Genomic DNA, 19,138 nt, shown 5'->3' on the forward strand with positions numbered 1-19,138 from the left:
ATATAAGTTAATATTATATATATTGTGTTATGTATAATATTAATATTATAAAATCATTCCAAAACAAAATCCCACATATTTAAAAAAGAAAGAGCTAATATTAGTGAGAAGAGATAGTAAGGTAACTCTCTATGAGTTAGTTCCGTAACTAATTCTTGGAGAGCTACACTAGGGGAGAAATAAAAATCCAGCAAAATCTTTTTTAGGGGGTTCGAAGTCTGGGAAAATATGGGGGATTTTCATGAAAGCATTGTAATGAAAATCTCACACAAAATCAGTAATAAAAGTTAATTTGATTCCAGTAGTGGGTATGGTTGCATGCAAGAATTGTTTATTTTTTTATCTATGTGATTCCATGTGTCTTTTTCCTCTTTGGAATGAGGTATGATGCAACAATTTGTTCTAATTTAAACTCGTGAATTTACTTTTTGTACCTGTGCTTCAAGTTTGAAACCCTTAATGAGCGCTCCATGTTCCAAAAATTGATTCACAATTTAAACTCATGAATTTACTTTTTGTACCTGTGCTTTAAGTTTTAAACCCTTAATGAGCCCTCCATGTTCCAAAAATTGATTCACAATTTCCTTCTCAGTTCACTATTCTCTCTACAGGATTGAGGCCCAGATTCTTAATTACTTATGTTGAAATCCTACCTCATTACCTTCTTCTACAACACATCTTTAATCTAAGGCATCTGCAACACTCATTTTTTCTAGCCATTCTGGTTCTAAGGTTAGGTTTCTTGAGTTAGGTAATCTATTGCAGAAATTCATGGCCTATACCTCCGGCCATTGATTTAAACAATTTCCTTCAATCTTAATATGTCTTAGGAACTGGTTTCCCCACAGCCAGGACCTGTCTCATAGAGTTACAACATCGTTTGGCGTCATTGCCAAGGACAAAATTGAAAATATCTTCCCTGGGTTTAAACATTTTTATCTAGTTTTGAAGGTGACAAAAACCAGTGATAGGCTATAAAATTTTCACATGTAGTTTTTACCTTTGAGCATTTATTTTTCTAGGCTTTAAAGGTTGTCCCTGCATTTTTACCAAATACATTTTACCCATTGGATTTTACTGGGATCCGTGGCTATCCTCATAATATGCCTACATTTCAAGAGTGGAATGAGTATCTTCCAAGATTCAGTGGAAATGCAGATGAAAGTCTGGTTCAATATCTTAGAAGCTTACATGAATGCGTGTAGCAACAAGGTATCATTCATGAAGATGTGAAGATGAAGTTGGTCATGTTTTCTTTGGAAAAAGAAGAAAGGGTTTGTTATAGATCTTTATCTCGTTCATGTATTTACTCTTTGAACAATTTCCATGCAACATTTAATTCATTTTGTAGAAATTTATATTCACAAGGGTTTCTTTTTGAAGATTGTTGTGAGTATTATGATTTTTAAAAAATAAGTAAGGTTTATGATGATATTGTTGAAGAAATTGACGAGAAAGAACTTCAAGAATTTCTGGTGAATGTTGATAATGTATCAAGCATTCAAGGGGATCATAACAAATTTGTTGGTGAAGAGGTCTTTGAATGTAATAAGCAATCTTTTTTCTAAATATGATGTTGGACAATTAAAATAAAATGGTTCTTTAACAATTCCACAAACAAAATATTTGTCGACCATGCTTAAAGCTAATCAAGGGAGCACTAAACATGATAAAATTTTAGACTTACCACGAGAAAATACACTCTTTGATCAAGAAAATGAAAAATTTGTTGTTCAAAAAAATGTCATGGAGTATGGTGAATGTGTGGACAAACCCCTTGAGTCTCTTGAAGACAATCACAACTTTCATAACTCATATGGCCTTGTGAAATAAGGAGAAATTCAACTTCAAAATAATTCTTCCAAGTCTTTTTTTGTCTTTTTGAAGCATGATTATGTTTATGATGTTTATTTTTCAGATGAGGGTTTTGGTTCCTCAATAGATTCCCCAATCTATGATACTTACATTTGAGAGGATGAAGACCCATTTGCAGGTTTTCAGGAAGATTGGTTGTCTAGAAAATGGCAAGAAAATGTCTCGCAACCACCTTTTCAGGAAGATCCCAAAGGTGAGGAGCAAAGCAAGGATAATAATTGCCTTCTACAAAGAGATATATGTCAGCAAATTATGCAAGAAAAGGAGGCAACTGTTAGTTTTTCTCATACATTTTATGATCCAGTAGCTTCTTATATGGAAGCTTTCCTTGGTCAAAAACATGCATTTATTATGGGGTATGTATTAGTTCTTTTATCTCAAAATTTCATGTCGTACATGGTTATTTTAATTTCTGAATCTCACCAGTATACATGCATAAGGTCCAGCACTTAGATGTTGGGTTGGTACCATTGGAAGACTGACTTCACCTGAAGGAGTTCAACCCTATATATAAGTAGGAGTTGTACATAAATAAGCTCATAAAAGGAGCATTTAGTTTTCAGTTTTCAAGAAATTTTGTTTCAATTAACATAGAGAAGAAAAAAGTTCTAATAAATATAACATTCAAAGGGATTTTTAATTTTAACAGTTACAAGGTTCAAAGGTTTCAAACTCCATGCCCAATAGAGGCTATTGGTCTATGGTTCTCAATGCTTTGCAAGCAAAGTGTTGTCCCTAGTTGGAGCCAGACGTTGTAGCTCATATTTTGTGAGCTGGAAAGAACAAAAAGTTCTTTAATCAAAGCCATGAAATGTTTCAGAAGAAGATTATGGGTCTTCAAATTGCCTACTGCCTCATAAGAAAAGACAAGATTTTGATCAGAGTCTGTGATATTAAGGGACAAAAATTATATAGTTTTGTTTTCCTTCTTTTTAATTTTGACAAAGTTTTTAAGAGTTATTGTGCTCTCGATTTGTACAAAACACTCGGATTTTTGCTAGAATGGATATTTAATTAGAATATTGGGATTTATTTAAAAAAAAAAATAACTGGGTTTAGGTAAAATCTCCAAGTCGAGAACCAAAGTTTATCATCCAACAACTATTATATTTCATTAAAGGTAGTGCACATAAAATGTACCAAAGAAAATTTTGAAATATATCTCAAACTGCATAATCAGTAAACATGGGATCATCTTCTTGTAATATAATAGCAAGGAATCTCAAAGGCCGTGATTTTCCAGAAAATATTGCGATGAAAGCCCTAAAGTTTTGTTATGAATATGTTATATCGAAAGGTAGACTTGCTTCAATGCATGCAAGCACTAGTTTGGCACAAGACAGAAACAATTTTGGTGACTCCAGGAATCATTCTACCTATAGTTCAGAAGACATTGTATTCTCAAGAGGGGAGTGTTGGGAGCGGGATCCCCCAAGTAAAGTTTTAGGGCTAAAAGCCCATGTTTGAGTCAATTTTTGTAATAAAAATGTAAATACTCCACATTTTGTGGTCGCGGAGCACGAAGGTGTTATGTGTCATAAAGGGTAGTCTGCCCTTAGTTTTTTAAAGTAAAGTCGATTGTAAGAAAGTCATAGCTTTGAAGTGAGAATTCTAAGTCTTGGGTTGTAGCGTAGGTAGAGGATTTGCAGCTGAGTGCGTAGAGGCCTAGGGTAGAAGTCTGCAACTGAGTGCACGGACCCCTGCAGCTGTGTGTGCAGGGTGGACAGAGTTTGTAACCACTTAGAAGATATTAATAAAGAAAGACATTCTGTAATTTCTCTATCTTTGTTCTCTTATTGCATCTTGACATGTTGTGTATGAATTTCCTTTATTATGCTTATATGATGTGTGAATGATTATGAATACATTGGATAATTGAATGCGATCAAGGATATATGTTTACATGGTGTTAACTTTAATTATTTGATAAGATAAGCAAATCACTTAGACTAATTGGGGAATCTGCACAGCGTACCTGAGTAGCAGGATAGGGCTATGCGAAGGTCAATCATTCCCTTTCACAGAGGTATTAACGGATAGAATAAAGGGTTTGTCTTGTAAGCCGTAGAGCGAAGAGACCTACATAAAGACAGGGATAGAGGGAATCAAATGACATCACAACCATCTCAGGGTGCAGAAATTTGGTTCTAGCATCCCCCCATACTACTTTGGGTGAGACTCTAGTCTGCGCTCCACGAGCTGATGCCGAAAGGGCCAATAGTGTAGGGATTTGTTTGGCTAATTAACGTTGAACCTGGGTCAGGCCCCCTCAAGCCAACAAATGGTTCTGTTGCCGGGACCGGAATATTCATAAGATATGTGTGATGTCGTATCACTGGAATCTAACTAAAAAGGAGATCAAAGATTGGTTGGATAAGAAGATCCACGAATTCGCGGTGTAAGAGAACAGAAACCCAAGACTGACAAAGGAATAGTGGTTGGACAAATACATGTATATAGAGATCCATGAGATCTTTTTCTGCTCCTTCCCTATTGAGCTATATGAGTGGATCGCGAAGCTAGCAGATAGCCAAGGAAGGTGGAAACTTGACGGTCCTATTGTGTGGACCCCGAAGCTAGTGTGAAGGTTGGAAGCATCAGAGGATCAGATCACCCACACTGTCGATCATTGGCTTGATCACGTCATAGGAGGATTTGTGACTGAATTCATGGTCGACACCTCAGTTAGCTACAATGAGGTAGAGCGGTGCTTTTTCAAAGGACCGCGAGGTAAGTACGTAAAATATTTGAATACCTAGATTAAAATGCTATTGTGCGAAAAATGAGTTATGTAGCTACCTTGATGTTCAGAACTACATGAAGTGGAAAAACTTATAGGAACGAAGGAAAAAGGGTTCGGAGTATAGCCCATTGATTTCACCTCCACAAGGTGACGAGGAAGAAATAGCAAAGGTTTCTCCGCGAAGTGCTATTCAGTTAATAAGACAAGGATTTTTGCGAATACCACCTCCACCCACACCACCTCCAACTTCACCACCATCACCTCCAACTTCACCCGTACCACCTTCACCTCCACCACAGTTTAGTATGGCAAATACAGTGAAGTTGCCTTTATTCAAAGGCTTGGGAAATGGGGACCCGGACCAATTCTGGTTCATTGTGAGGGTTGTATGGGAAGCTCAAGGTGTTACAAATGATCATATAAAGAAGGCAACACTGGTTAGTGCTCTACAAGATCACGCGCTAACCTAGTATATTAAGTACTCTAATGTGTAGGTTTTAACCCCCTACAGAAATTACCTGCATACGAATTCTAAAACACAGAAAATAAACAATGCAAGAGCATAACACATAAAACACATATACACAGAGATTTTCCTCTAGATCCCAAAACTGGGACTACCAGCTTGATTTTTCATTATGTTCCTTTCAATGTTACAATACATATTTATACCTGCCGAAGCATCCAATACCATGGACCGAAAACCATCGCATCCAAAACCATGTGCGAAAAACATGCACAAAACCATAAGTAGGTCCGCCCAACCTAACATAGTGTCCAAAACCAAAATTTTCAGGGGCGCTGCCCCGAACCCCATAGAGTGGGGTTACCTGCACCCCTCAAACCCCCTGTGACTCCCCTCGCTACACAATCAACACAACAAAGTGGGGGCTCTGCGCCCCCTCTAACCCCCCGGTTAACTACGTGGGCTAGTTGTTGAAAGAATATAACACAACCCAACATTATCCCACTTGTTGTTTTCTTTCCACAAGGGGCTACAAGAGAGCTTAGTCATTTATCCAGCCCTGCAACACCCATTGTTTCTCTACACCAAGGGAACTTCTCAGAGCTCACAGATTTTGTCAATGCATCTGCAGTATTCTTCAAAGTGTCCACCTTTACTAGCAACACCTTTTTGTCTTCTATCATATCCCTCAAAAAGTGATACTGAACATTAATGTTCTTTGTCTTTGAATGATATGCAGGGTTCTTTGCCAATAAAATTGCACTTTGGCTGTCACAGTCTATCCTTATAGCTCCTTGTACTAACCCAATACTTGAACACAATCTCTGCAACCAAACTGCTTCCTTGCTTGCATGAGTGGCTGCCATGTATTCTGCCTCTGTAGTTGATAGTGCCACTACAGATTGTTTCTTACTCATCCAACTGACTGCACCTCCAAATAGGTTAAACACATACCAACTTGTAGATCTTCTCTGATCCAAATCTCCAGCCCATTCTACATCAATAAAGCCATGAATATCCAACACTCTGTCCAATTCTGGTCTTCCTTGGTAGCAAAAACCATAATCACTAGTGCTACGCAAATACCTGAAAACCCACTTCATTGTTGTCCAATGCTCCTTTCTTGGTTTTTACATAAAACTGCTCAATACTCCCATTACATGTGCAATGTCTGGTCTAGTACAAACCATTGCATACATCAGGCTACCGATTGCACCTGCATATGGAACACGGGACATGTCCTCTTCCTCTTCTTGTGTCTTGGGACACTATTCAGTAGATAACTTTACACATACAGGAATATGAACCTTCACCGGTTTACTATCCTACATATTAAACCTCTGCAATATTGTCTCAACATACTTCCTCTAGTTTAACCAAAGCTTCCTCTTTGTCCGATCTCTTTTAATTTCCATGCCCAAAATATAGTTTGCGGCACCAAGATATTTCATGTTGAATTCGGAGGACAAATGGGTCTTCAAATCCTGGATAATTTATTTATCATTTCCAACTAGCAACATATCATCCACATACAAGACCAGATAAATAACATGGTCACCAATTAATTTAAAATACACATAGTGATCTGCTTTTCTTCTGGTGAAGCCAAGTCCCTGTATAAATGTATCAAATTTATGATACCATATCCTTGGTGACTATTTTAACCCATACAAAGACTTCTTTAACTTGCATACCAGTTCTTTCTTACCCTTCACTGCAAAGCCTTCAGGTTGCTTCATGTAGATCTCCTCTTCCAAATCCCTGTGAAGAAATTTTTTCTTCACATACATCTGTTCTACCTCAAAATCAAAAGCAGTAGCAACAGATAAAAGTAATCTAATAGAAGTTACCTTGGCAACAGGAGAAAAAATATCACCAAAATCAATTCCCAACACTTGGGAATAACCTTTTGCTACCAACCGAGCTTTGTATTTCTCCACCTTTCCTTCTGCATTTGTCTTCTTCTTGAACACTCATTTGTTGCCAATGGGTTTCCTTCCAACCGACAACTCCACCAGATCCCAAGCCCTCGTTTTTGTGCAAATATGCCATTTCATCAACCATGGCCTCTTTCCAGAGTTTTCCATCCTCTGAATCTACTGCTTCCTTCACAGTTCTAGGATCATCATCAGTAATAGATAAAGAAAAATTTGAACAGAAAGCAGATGGACTATACCTTTCTGGCTGCCTTCTTTCTCGAACTAATCTTCTCACACCCAGAGTTTGTGGCTCTTCATCTTCTGATTCCTCCTCTACTGTAGAGTCTGATTCTTCCTCCTTTAGCTCAAACTCTATCTTCTCAGGTTCTTTTGGTTGGACTTCATCTTTAATAGCATATTTCACCTCTTTGAATAGCACATCTCGGCTGTACACAACCTTCCTTGTTACTGGGTTGCAAAGCTTATAACTTTTTACACCATCCTTATACCCAATAAAGATGCAATTTTCAGATTTACTATCCAACTTGGTTCTTTTCTCCTTTGGAACATGTACATATGAATCACATCCAAATACCCTTAGATGTTAAAGAGAGGGTTTCTTACCAGTCCATACCTCTTGTGGAGTCTTATCCTCCAACGCTGGTGAAGGTGATCTATTGACCAGGTAACATGCTGTCTCCACTGCCTCTGCCCAGAATTCCTGTCCTAACCCGGCACCACTGAGCATGCTTCTTGCCCTTTCCATCAATGTCTAGTTCATTCTTTCTACAACTCCATTTTGCTGAGGAGTATATGGAATAGTCTTCTGTCGTGCTATACCACACTTCTTACAAAATTCTTCAAATTTCTTACTGTAAAACTCTCCACCGTTATCTGTTATCAGCACCTTTATCTTCTTCTCTATCTAGTTTTCCACCAGAGCCTTAAATTCTTTAAACCTGTCAAAGACTTCAAAATTCTTCTTAAGGAAATATATCCATGTATTCCTTGAGAAGTCATCTATAAATGATACATAGTACATAGACTTACCCAGTGATGGAACCTTCACAGGTCCAAACACATCACTGTGCACAAGCTCTAATATCTGTTTCACCCTCTTACCACCAGAGGGGAAACTCACCTGATTTTGCTTCCCATATACACAATTTTCATAGAAATCAAAATCCAGAGAGCTATTACTCATACCTTCTACCATATATTTACCATGAAGTCATCGAAGGCCCTTCTCTCCAATATGTACAAGCCTTTGATGCCACAACATGGTCTTCTCTCCAGAGACCACTAGATTTTCTGCTCCACTTTCAAGAACCATGAAACTGTTGCACCCATCAAAAACAGTGCTACCTTGCAGCTTGTACAGAGTTCCAATTCGAACTCCCAGCATCAATACCAATGCCCCCCGAACCATATTACAGGTATCCTTCTCAAACATTGTTTTTACACCCGCATCATCCAAATTGCTTACAAAAATCAGATTTCTCACTAATGCAAGAATATGCAAAACACCCGAAAGTGTTCTAAGCCTTCCACCTTGCAACTTCAACTTTACTTTTCTACGACCAACAATTCTAGCCTTCCTATCATCCCCCAAGAAGACATCACCACCATCATATTTCTCATACTCACAGAACCACTCTCTATGGGGAGTGAAGTGAAAGGATGCACCTGAGTCAATCAACCATGCCTCATGATCTACATGTGTACTTGAAGAAGCTAAGTACACATCCCAACCTTCATCTGAGGTGGTTTTCACCTCTACAGAAGGAGCAACATCAGATCCTTTCCTTTATCAGGAGATTTAGATTTACAGTCCCTTTTATAGTGCCCTTCCTTTCCGCATTTCCAGCACACCATCTTTACAGGTTTTTCTAGAGATTTAGATCTCCCTCTAGATTTAGATCTCCCACTCAATGACTTATTTTTGTTTCTATTCTGGGACCGTCCTCGTATAGAAAAGGCATCACCATTCTAGCTCTCCATATTTTTCCATCTCATCTCCTCCGTTAGCAAGGATGAGACTATTTCATCAAACTGCAAGGCAGTTGCATTGCTACCTATTGCAATAACTAGACTATCCCACGAATCTGGTAGAGAACACAACAAACTGATGCACTTATCTTCATCTGAAATTTTAATATCAACAGACGCTAACTGACTTACTACAGTATTAAATGCATTCAAATCCTCTGTCAACGAGTCTCCATCTTTCATCCTCAAGTTATACAGCCTTTTCTGCAGGAATAGTTTATTCACTAGAGACTTAGATTGGTACAAAATCCCTAACTTGTCCCACAAAACCTTCATTGTAGCTTCCCCTAATACATTCAGCAATACTGAATCTGAGACACACAATCATATTGTGCTCTTTGCCTTCCAATCCAACTTCTTCCATTCTTTATCAGACACTCTCGTTGGTTTAGTACCCAGATCTACCGCGATCCATTGATCTTTGTCCACCAACAAATCCTCCATCTTGAGTTTCTACAACTCAAAACTCTGACCATTATTCTCGATCTCTATCTTTCCACTGCTCACCATCTTCTTTCACCACCAGAATTGATCTTGTAGATCTCCCACTGAACAAGGTCTACCACAGGCTCGAGCGAAACCCCTAAGCAACAAAGGCGTCCCCTTGAAGCCAAAACAAAACTGATACCAAATGTAGGTTTTAACCCCATACAGAAATTACCTACATACGAATTCTGAAACATAGAAAATAAGCAATGCGAGAGCATAACACATAAAACACATATACACAAAGATTTTCCCCTAGATCCCAAAACCAGGACTACCAACTTGATTTTTCATTATGTTCCTTTCAATGTTACAATACATATTTATACATGCCAAAGCATCCAATACCATGGTCCAAAAACCATTGCGTCCAAAACCATGTGCAAAAAACATGCACAAAACCATAGGTAGGTCTGCCCAACCTAACATAGGGTCCAAAACCAAAATTTTCCGGGGCGCTGCTCTGAACCCCATAGAGTGGGGTTACCTACACCCCTCAAACCCTCTGTGACTCCCCTTGCTACGCAATCAACACGACGAAGGGGGGGCTCCGTCCCCCCTCTAACCCCCCAGTTAACTATGTGGGCTAGTCGTGGAAAGAATATAACACAACCCAACATAATGATAACCCGAATGTTGGAGTGGAAGATGTCCAGACAACACTGAATAAAGAATTTAGTAGGCCTAAATCTGAGGTGCAGTCGATTGTGAGATTCACAGAAATCGCGATGCAACCAAGTGAGACACCTTGGGAACTAGATCAAAGGTTGAAATGTACAATCTATGAAGCCAACACGAACCTAACAGGCAGATAGCATCGTGAGTGGTTGGTTGCTTTGCTCCTACCACACTTAAGGGTTGCGATGTCACAGCAGAAGATAACAACTCAGGTAGAGGCCTTGGAAATTGCCATGAGACTACATGAAACCCAAATGCAAGATCCAAATCTAGGAGTTCAGCAGATCCATGTGTAGTTGAAGAATCTGTGCCTTGAGATGCAAAGTCTGAAGCAGGATAAAATGGTTCGACTAGAGGTGTGCGAGGAGGCACGATGCTTGAAATGCAAGAGTCAGGGACATGACAAGGACTATTGCCTAGTCTTTTCCAACTATATTGCAAGAGGGGGATCGATGCCTTTAAGGCCAGAAGCTCAAGCAGGTCCTAGTGTGGGGCTTGCATTATGGTGTGCTATATGTCAGGTAGCCAAAAAACATGCCACGGATAACTGTCACTTGCTACAGAAGTTTGTATAGACACGACAACAGTTGTTATGCAACTTTTGTAGGTCAATAGGGCATGATGCACATACTTGCAAGAGCTATGAATTAATGATGGATAGAACTCCCTCCTATAGGGTTCAAACTGAAACATAGCCCCCTAACCAGAGTGCAGGGATGGCGCGGATAGGATTTCTGGGGCGCGGAAGAGGCTGAGGTGGAGGAGGACCTAGTAGAGGTCGAGGAAAGTTGATTTTCTACAATTGCAGAGGACCAGGACACTATGCCCGTGATTGCACTAACCCAACACATCGGTCGTGCAAGTATTGCATGCTATTTGATCATGAAATGGAAGATTGTCCTACGTTTATAGAAAGGGTATGTGATAAAGGGGCGCTACCACCTCCACTAACTCAGAACATGTAGATGATGAGGTTTGAGTTGCGCGAAGAGGATCCAAATGTAAATGTAGTTCTCAGAAGTGGAATCGTGACAGGAGATGACAAGGGGAAACAGTCTGAAGACAGTACATGTGTTCACAAAGCTCCAGTGAAGGAGGCTGAGTTTGATTTGGAATGCGCATGTGAAACCTTCATGGAAGCTAAGAAGAGCTTCGCTGAGGCCTCCACCTCAGGAAGCAAGGATAAGCTTGAGTAGGAGATGGACCCCTCTATGCTCACAACTTTCCTCGAGACTTGTATGCAGTTACTGCGTGATAGTAAGGTTGTGAAAGGGTTACCAGAGCTCATCAATAGATGCGCTGGAAGCGCATGAAGTGAGGGACACATAGTACAGAAGATTGGAAAGCATAAAACAAGAACAGGACAGGAAATGAGATTGACCACACAGATAGGAAAGTATGAAATGGATTAGGTTATTTTGGACCTAGGGTCAGATGCAAATGTCCTATTGAAGCAGACTTGGGAAAAAATTGGGAGACCCGTGCTGCAATGGTCTCCAATTCTAAGGATGGCCAATCAACAAAAGATCATCCCCATGGGGCGACTCCAAGGGGTGAATGTGGATATTGAGGAAGCGAACACGTTGGATGATTTTGAAGTGATAGAGATAGTGGATGACAACAATCCCTATCCTACGCTCCTAGGAATTGACTAGGCCAATGATATGAATGGGGTAATCAATTTGAAGAAGCAGAAGATGATCTTTGAGAAGAAATCGCTACATGTAATAGTACCTCTAGATCTTGCAGAGGGATCGCACTATACAGAACTAGTCTGCGATTATGAGAGTGATGATGATTTGGATTGTATCTATAAGATAATGGTGTAAGATCAAGATTGGGTGAATCCCACCGCGGATGGATGGATTACATGGGATCATGAGAGTTCCTGTACTTCGGACTCCAATAAGGAGTTAGAGTGCTGGCATAACCGGTTACATGAAGTGGCTATGTTGAACTGCAACATGATGACCTGATCGCTGCGCTATGTGTCCTCAAAGGTAAAAAAATTTCCTACTTATGATGGTATGAATGAGGTAGATATCTTTTTGGATGCGTTTGAAAGGGAGGTACCAGAAAAGTAGCGTTTCCAGGCATTGGATTGGGCCCTGTGTGCTACACCCGCAAGATGGTGGGGTACACATAAGGGAATCTTTAATGATTAGCACGAATGTAGGAGAATGGTGAGAACTCGATTTGGGAAGCTGAATATGCGAATGATAGACAAGTATGATGGGCAGGATGATTCATGCATGCATTTGGCCAAATGGACACAAGTTAGCGGAGAAGGCTTGGAACATCCTATTGCATTTGCAAGTCGAGGATTATCCAAAGAGGAGAAGAACTATTCCACCATTGATCGCGAAGGGCTAGCTATGGTGTATGCATTCCAGAAGTATAGGTACTACTTGCTTGGAAGCCATTTTAAGATGTATACAGACCACTCCGCACTGAAGTACGTACCTCGTTAATAAGCCTGTGTTGGGGGGGAGAATCTGCAAGTGGCTCTTATTGTTCCAGGAATATGATTTTGAAGTTGTTGTGAAGCCTGGATGATTGAATGCGGGACCAAACCATCGATCACACATCGAAACAGGGGAGTAACCCAATAATTTGGAGGAGGGATTGCCTGACGCGCAGTTATTTGCAGTGTGTGTCTCAGATGTTCATTTTTAGGATATAGTACATTTCCTAATGACAAGTACTGCATCAAAAGGATACATTGTCTAGTAGAAAAAAGGAATTTGTGGTGCGCGCTATTACAAAATTATATATTACAGAGCAACGGAACACATAAAATATACCGTAGAAATAAAAACATAGAAAACTCATAAAACAAGAGAGACACAGATATACGTGGTTCACCCAATTTGGGCTACGTCCATGGAGAAACAACCAGTCCTTCCTTTTATATTATCCAGCAAACTGTAGAGATACAACCTACAATAGATCTGTTGTAATTCCCTCTTCTCTCTTGCTCAATCTCCTTTCTCTTCTCGCTCAGAATACAAATATAAATAGACGCAATACAATTCCCTCGTATATAGTGAGGGGTTGCCTTATAGGGTAAAAAACCCTAAATTAAACATAACTTCTACCGTCAGATCTTCGCCTAATGAACGGCGCAGATTGACTATGAAATTACAATATTTTACAAGGAAATTTTACATCTATTTTTAGCTTTGGGGGCGCTACCCCCAACCCCCCTGCCAGGGGGGCCTCCCAAAGGTCACAGCCACCCCTCGCTGGACCCCACCTGCAGTGTAAATATTACGGGTAGCATTGCCGCCACATTATGAACTGGGGTCCAATGTGGTGATACCTCTAAATAAAGGAGATAATCAGCCTCCTCACCCAACAATCTCCCACTTGGAGACTGATTATAGTAGCTTCACCGCTGCTTCATTTGCTGGACAATGACTCCACTTTGGACTTGGTTGTTTCTCATCTTCTTCATCATACTTGAAGACCAATTGAAACTAAGAAAAATCTCAATTTCTCCCTAGTTACAACTTTTGTTAACATATCTGCGGGATTCTGGCTAGTGTGTATCTTTTCTAGCTTCAACTGTCCATCTTCCAATGCTAACCGTATGAAATGATACTTGAGTTGTATATGTTTTGTCTTGGGATGAAATGCAGAGTTCTTTGCAAGATGTATGGCGCTCTAGCTATCATTGTATAACCTACCCAACTCCTGCTTCTTACCCAATTCATCCAGAAACCTTTGTAATTAAATAATTTATTTACTAGCCTCTGTAGTAGAAACATACTCTGCTTCCGTTGTTGAGAGTGCAACAACACTTTGCAGTTTTGAAACCCAACTGACAGTTGTTCCACCTACAGTAAACACATACCCCGTTGTGCTCCTCCTGTTATCTCTATCACCCACCATATTTGCATCAACATATCCCTGTAGAGAAATGTTTGAACCACCAAAGCATAATGCTTGATTTATGGTACCTCTCAAATACCTGAGAATACACTTCACCACCATCCAATGTTCTTTCCTTAGATTGTTCATGTACCTTCTTACAACTTCCACTGCATGTGCAATATTAGGCCTTGTGCAGACCATTGCATACATTAAGCTTCCAATTGTTGACGCATATGGAACTTTAGACATATTAGCCATTTCTTCCTGAGTCTTGGGACACACCTCCTTACTTAGTTTGAAATGGCTAGCCAAAGGTATACTAACTAGTTTTGCATTATGCGTATTAAGTCATTTCAACTCCTTTTCTATGTACTCACTCTGAGACAATGTTAATTTTTTATTCTTCCTGTCTCTAGTTATTCTCATACCAAGGATTTGTTTTGCAGCACCCAAATCCTTCATTACAAATGAGTTCGCCAATTTTGTTTTTAGCACATTTATTTCCTACATGTTAGAACCTGCAACAAGCATGTCATCTACATACAATAACAATATAATGTAGCTGCCATCATTTTGCTTTTTGAGATAAACATGATGATTAGAGTGACATGTAGTATAACCTTGTTCAGACATAAACCTATCAAATTTTAGATACCACTACCTTGGATCCTATTTTAAGCCATACAAGCTCTTTTTCAATCTGCACACTAGTTTCTCCTTACCTTTTACCTCATATCCTTCTGGTTTTTGCATATATATCTCTTCCTCCAAATCCCCATGGAGAAAGGTTGTATTTACATCTAAATATTCAAGATATAAATCTTCAGCTACTACTAGACTTAAAATAGTTCTGATTGAAGTCATTTTAATAACAGGGGAAAATATCTCATCAAAGTCTATACCCTTTTTTTGTGCAAACCCCTTCACCACAAGTCTAGCTTTATACCTTTTTCTACCTCCATCTTCTTCCTTGAACCTGTAAACCCATTTATTTTGCAATGTTGTTTTACCTGCAAGCAACCTGACTAAGTCCCAAGTCTGGTTATGTGCTAAGGAGTCCATCTCTTCTTTCATGGCTTTCTCCCACTTCTTCCTGGTTTCTCCCTGTAATGCTTCTTCATGGCATTCTGGTTCACCAGAATTAGTCAACAATACATAATATAATGGAGAGTATCATTTAGGGGGTCTACCTATCCTGGTAGATCTTCTAACACCACTTTTAGGTGTTTGAGGTGCTTGTTGTTGTTGTGGTTGTTGTTCTGGCTGTTGATCATTATGATTTTCAAGCACCATCACTTTTTCTCTGATCTCATCAAGAACTGTGTATTTTCTATTTTCTTTTTCCTGTTTCTTTTCGTGCAACTGATCCTTATAAAAAACCTCTTCATTGAATATAACATCTCTGCTCCTAATGATTTTTTGTTTTTCATAATCATAAAAGTGATAACAAAAATCATTAACACCATATCCAATAAAGGTATATTTCTTTGATTTTGCCTCAAAATTTGTTCTATTTTCTTTATTAATGTGGACAAAGGCTTCACAACCAAAAGCTTTTAAAAAGGAGTAATTTACCTTTTTACTTGTCCATGCCTCCTTTGGAATACCACCATCCAAGGAATTTGAAGGCCCTCTGTTTATTAGATAAATAGTAGTATCTACAGCATCTGCCCAAAATTGTAAAGGCAATCCTACATGCAATCTCATGCACCTTACATGCTCCATTATTGTCCTATTCATCCTTTCTGACAGACCATTTTCTTGTGGTGTTCTTGGAACAATCTTCTCTCTACCAATTCCATTCTTTGAACAGTACATATCAAACTCTTTGCTGCAATATTCACCTCCATTGTCTGATCTGAGACACTTCAACATTTTTCCTGTCTCATTTTCAACCAAAGCTTTCCATTTCTTGAAAGTATCAAATACATTAGATTTATTTCGAATACAATAAATCCAGGTCTTTCTAGTTGCATCATCAATAAAAATAACATAATAACAAGAGCCACTGAGAGATGATAGCTGAGCAGGTCTCCATACATCTGTATGCACAAGCTATAATTTTTCGCTCTTCTTTTCTTTCCCAACTCTGAGGAATCTGACTCTCTTCTATTTTCCATAAACACAATTCTCACGGAATTTTAAATCAACATGCTTCAAACCTGGCAACAAATTTCTTGAGTGAAGAATCTACATCCCCTTCTCACTCATGTGCCCAAGCCTATGATGCCATAATGCCGTATCTATGCCTGTAGAGTTTAAAGCATTAATATAATTAGAAATACCATTGCATAAATACAATGTACCAACCTTTAATCCTTTTGCTATTACCAGGGCTCCTTTAGTGACCTTCCAAGTTTTATCTGTAAAAGTAGTTACACAACCTTCACCTCCCAACTACCCTATTGAAATTAGATTCTTCTTCAGATCTGGAACATGCCTTACCTCCTTCAATAGCCATTGATTTCCATTTTGTTGTTTTATGAAAACCGTACCCATTCTAATGATTTTACAGGGTTTATCATCATCCAATCGAACCTATCCAAAATCTCCTTGAACATAATCATGAAAATGTTTCCTATCAGGTGTGGCATGGAATGAGGCCCTTGAATCTACCACCTAGGCATCAATAATATTTTCTAATGAAAGAATCAAAGCATCTTGCAACACATCACCTGTCACATTCACTTCATGATTATTTTCTTGTTGCACGTCTCCTTCTTTTCCCTTCTGAGACTTGCAGTCTTTCTTCAGGTGTCCTTTCTTCCTGCATTTCCAACACACTATCCCCAATCTGGACTTGGATCTACCTTTCCTTGACTTACTGCAATATCCTGGGATCTTTCCTCTTTCCATTTTGCTTCCCCTAGTCTCTCCAGTCAAAGCATTACCTAATGTCTCACTGGAGCTTTTCTGTCGCATTTCCTCGCTAAGGATTGCACCAACAACATCATCATACTTTAAAGTACTAGATCTAGAGACAGAGTTACTAATGGCCATAACTAAACCATTCCAACTTTCTGGCGATGAGCATAGAAATAATAGAGCCCTAACTTCATCATCAAAATTTACTCGTACAAAACTTAACTGACTCGTAACTATATTAAATTCATTTAAATGATCAGCAACAGATCCACCTTCTGACATTTTCATATTAAATAAATGCTTCATAAGAAATACCTTATTTGAGGCCGAGGTTTTTTCATATAGTTTGGTCAATGTCGACATTAAACCCTTTGTTGTCATTTCCTTTGAAATATTAAATGCTACTGATGCCGCTAGGCACAACCGTATTGTTCCAAGTGCCTTTTTGTCTAGAATATCCCATTTTGTGTCTATCATTCTCATGAACTTCTTTTCCTTTCCACTCAATGGTTGGTACAGATCTCTCTGATACAGATAATATTCCATCTACATCTTCCATAGCTGGTAGTTTTGGCCATTAAATTTTTCGATCCTAAACCTAACATCTTCTGCAATTTCTCCCACTCGAACGAGGAACCCTTCCCTCCTATGAGTTTATCAGCCAAATAGACCTTCGGCTCTGATACCAGTTGTTAGAAAATTATATATTACAGAGCAATGAAACACATAAAATATATTGTAGAAATACAAACATAGAAAACACATAAAACAAGAGAGACACAGATATACGTGGTTCAATCGCAAGCCGCGATTTTCGCCCATGGTATACGCTAACCTACAGAGCTATGCCGAGTTTAAAGCTAATTTCCATTGAGTATCAATCAGGACATGAAAGTACCTTGCACAAAAGTGGTACGACTTTCCGTACCTGGCCATAGATGATGCCATCGATGCAGTGCTTGATCAATGGCCGGCGGAGTGGCACCCTACCATGGACTTGGCGATGGGTGGAAGCAAGTCTGTCACACAGAAGAAGGAGGAGGACAAGTTGAAAATGGAGCAGCTGGTCGAAAAGAGGAAAAAGGAGGCTGCTGAAAAGGCCCAGGTAGAACAGGCAGGAAAGGAGGCAGGACAATTGATAGGTGGCACAGAGCGAGGCTTTGACAAAGGCGCGCAGTCACCTTCACCTAAGATCAAAGAGGAATACATAGAGTAGCATGGCATGGACCCTTAGGAGACGTTCGCCCACATTAAGTGCCCAAAAGAGCTAGAGAAGGGAGGGCCCAAAAACAAATCCAAGGCAACCAAGACCTCACTAGACCCTATCACACTTACGGAGGGTGACTTACATGATATCGATGACATAGTCAAAGATGTCACTACGGAGGCCCTGCAACAATTTGAACAGTAGCAACAGATCATACTAGGGGCTATCCAGACCGGGTTGAAGGAGTTGCAGACCCACGCATCATAGGTTGGTACGGTGTCTACTAGCTTGGCCATCGGCAGTTCAGAGGTTGTCGATATGTTGCGCATGAAGGCTTCTAGTGTCATAGTGCTTCCGGATGGAGCACTGATCATGGACAATGAGGTTGACAGGCCCATTGTCAGCGCCTTGAAGGGAGCTGGGCTGAACCTGGCAGCGCTTCCCCATGAAACACTCCACCTCTTGCAGGATGGAGTAATTGCAAAAATGAGGGCCCGAGATCACCGCACCCTCCAGGTGATCAACGAATAGTGGATCAAAAACAAATAGATGGCCCTACATAGAAATGCTACCGTCGCCGCTAAGACCAAGGTGACCAACCAGAGCAAGAAGATCATGTAGGTCATTGAGTAGGCATGCAGAATGGTTCCAGAGTTGGCCATTCCAGAGGAAGATCTAGTAGAGGTGCGCATCCACAAATTGGCCACAGGGGTGCACGACATTGGGACTGAGATGACGCGAGTTCATTTGGAGTTGAACCTACAAATTACAGAGCTGCAGTTGAGGGCCCAACCCTCAACACCACTGGAAGTAAAGGAACAGTGGGTGACCTCTGTCACAGAGGCCATCACAGTGGTGGAAAGTGTAGTAGCAGACTACACACAATTGTTCGAGCAATCATTTAAGGTCCTAACAAGCTTGCAGGAGGACCCAAATGTACAGAGGCTAGAGATGGAAGCACATGAGCTACAACA

This window comes from Pinus tabuliformis, chromosome 7 (assembly GCF_031772625.1).
Source record: "Pinus tabuliformis cultivar Carrire ecotype Pingquan chromosome 7, CPIR1, whole genome shotgun sequence".
NCBI classification, from domain to species: Eukaryota; Viridiplantae; Streptophyta; class Pinopsida; order Pinales; family Pinaceae; genus Pinus; species Pinus tabuliformis.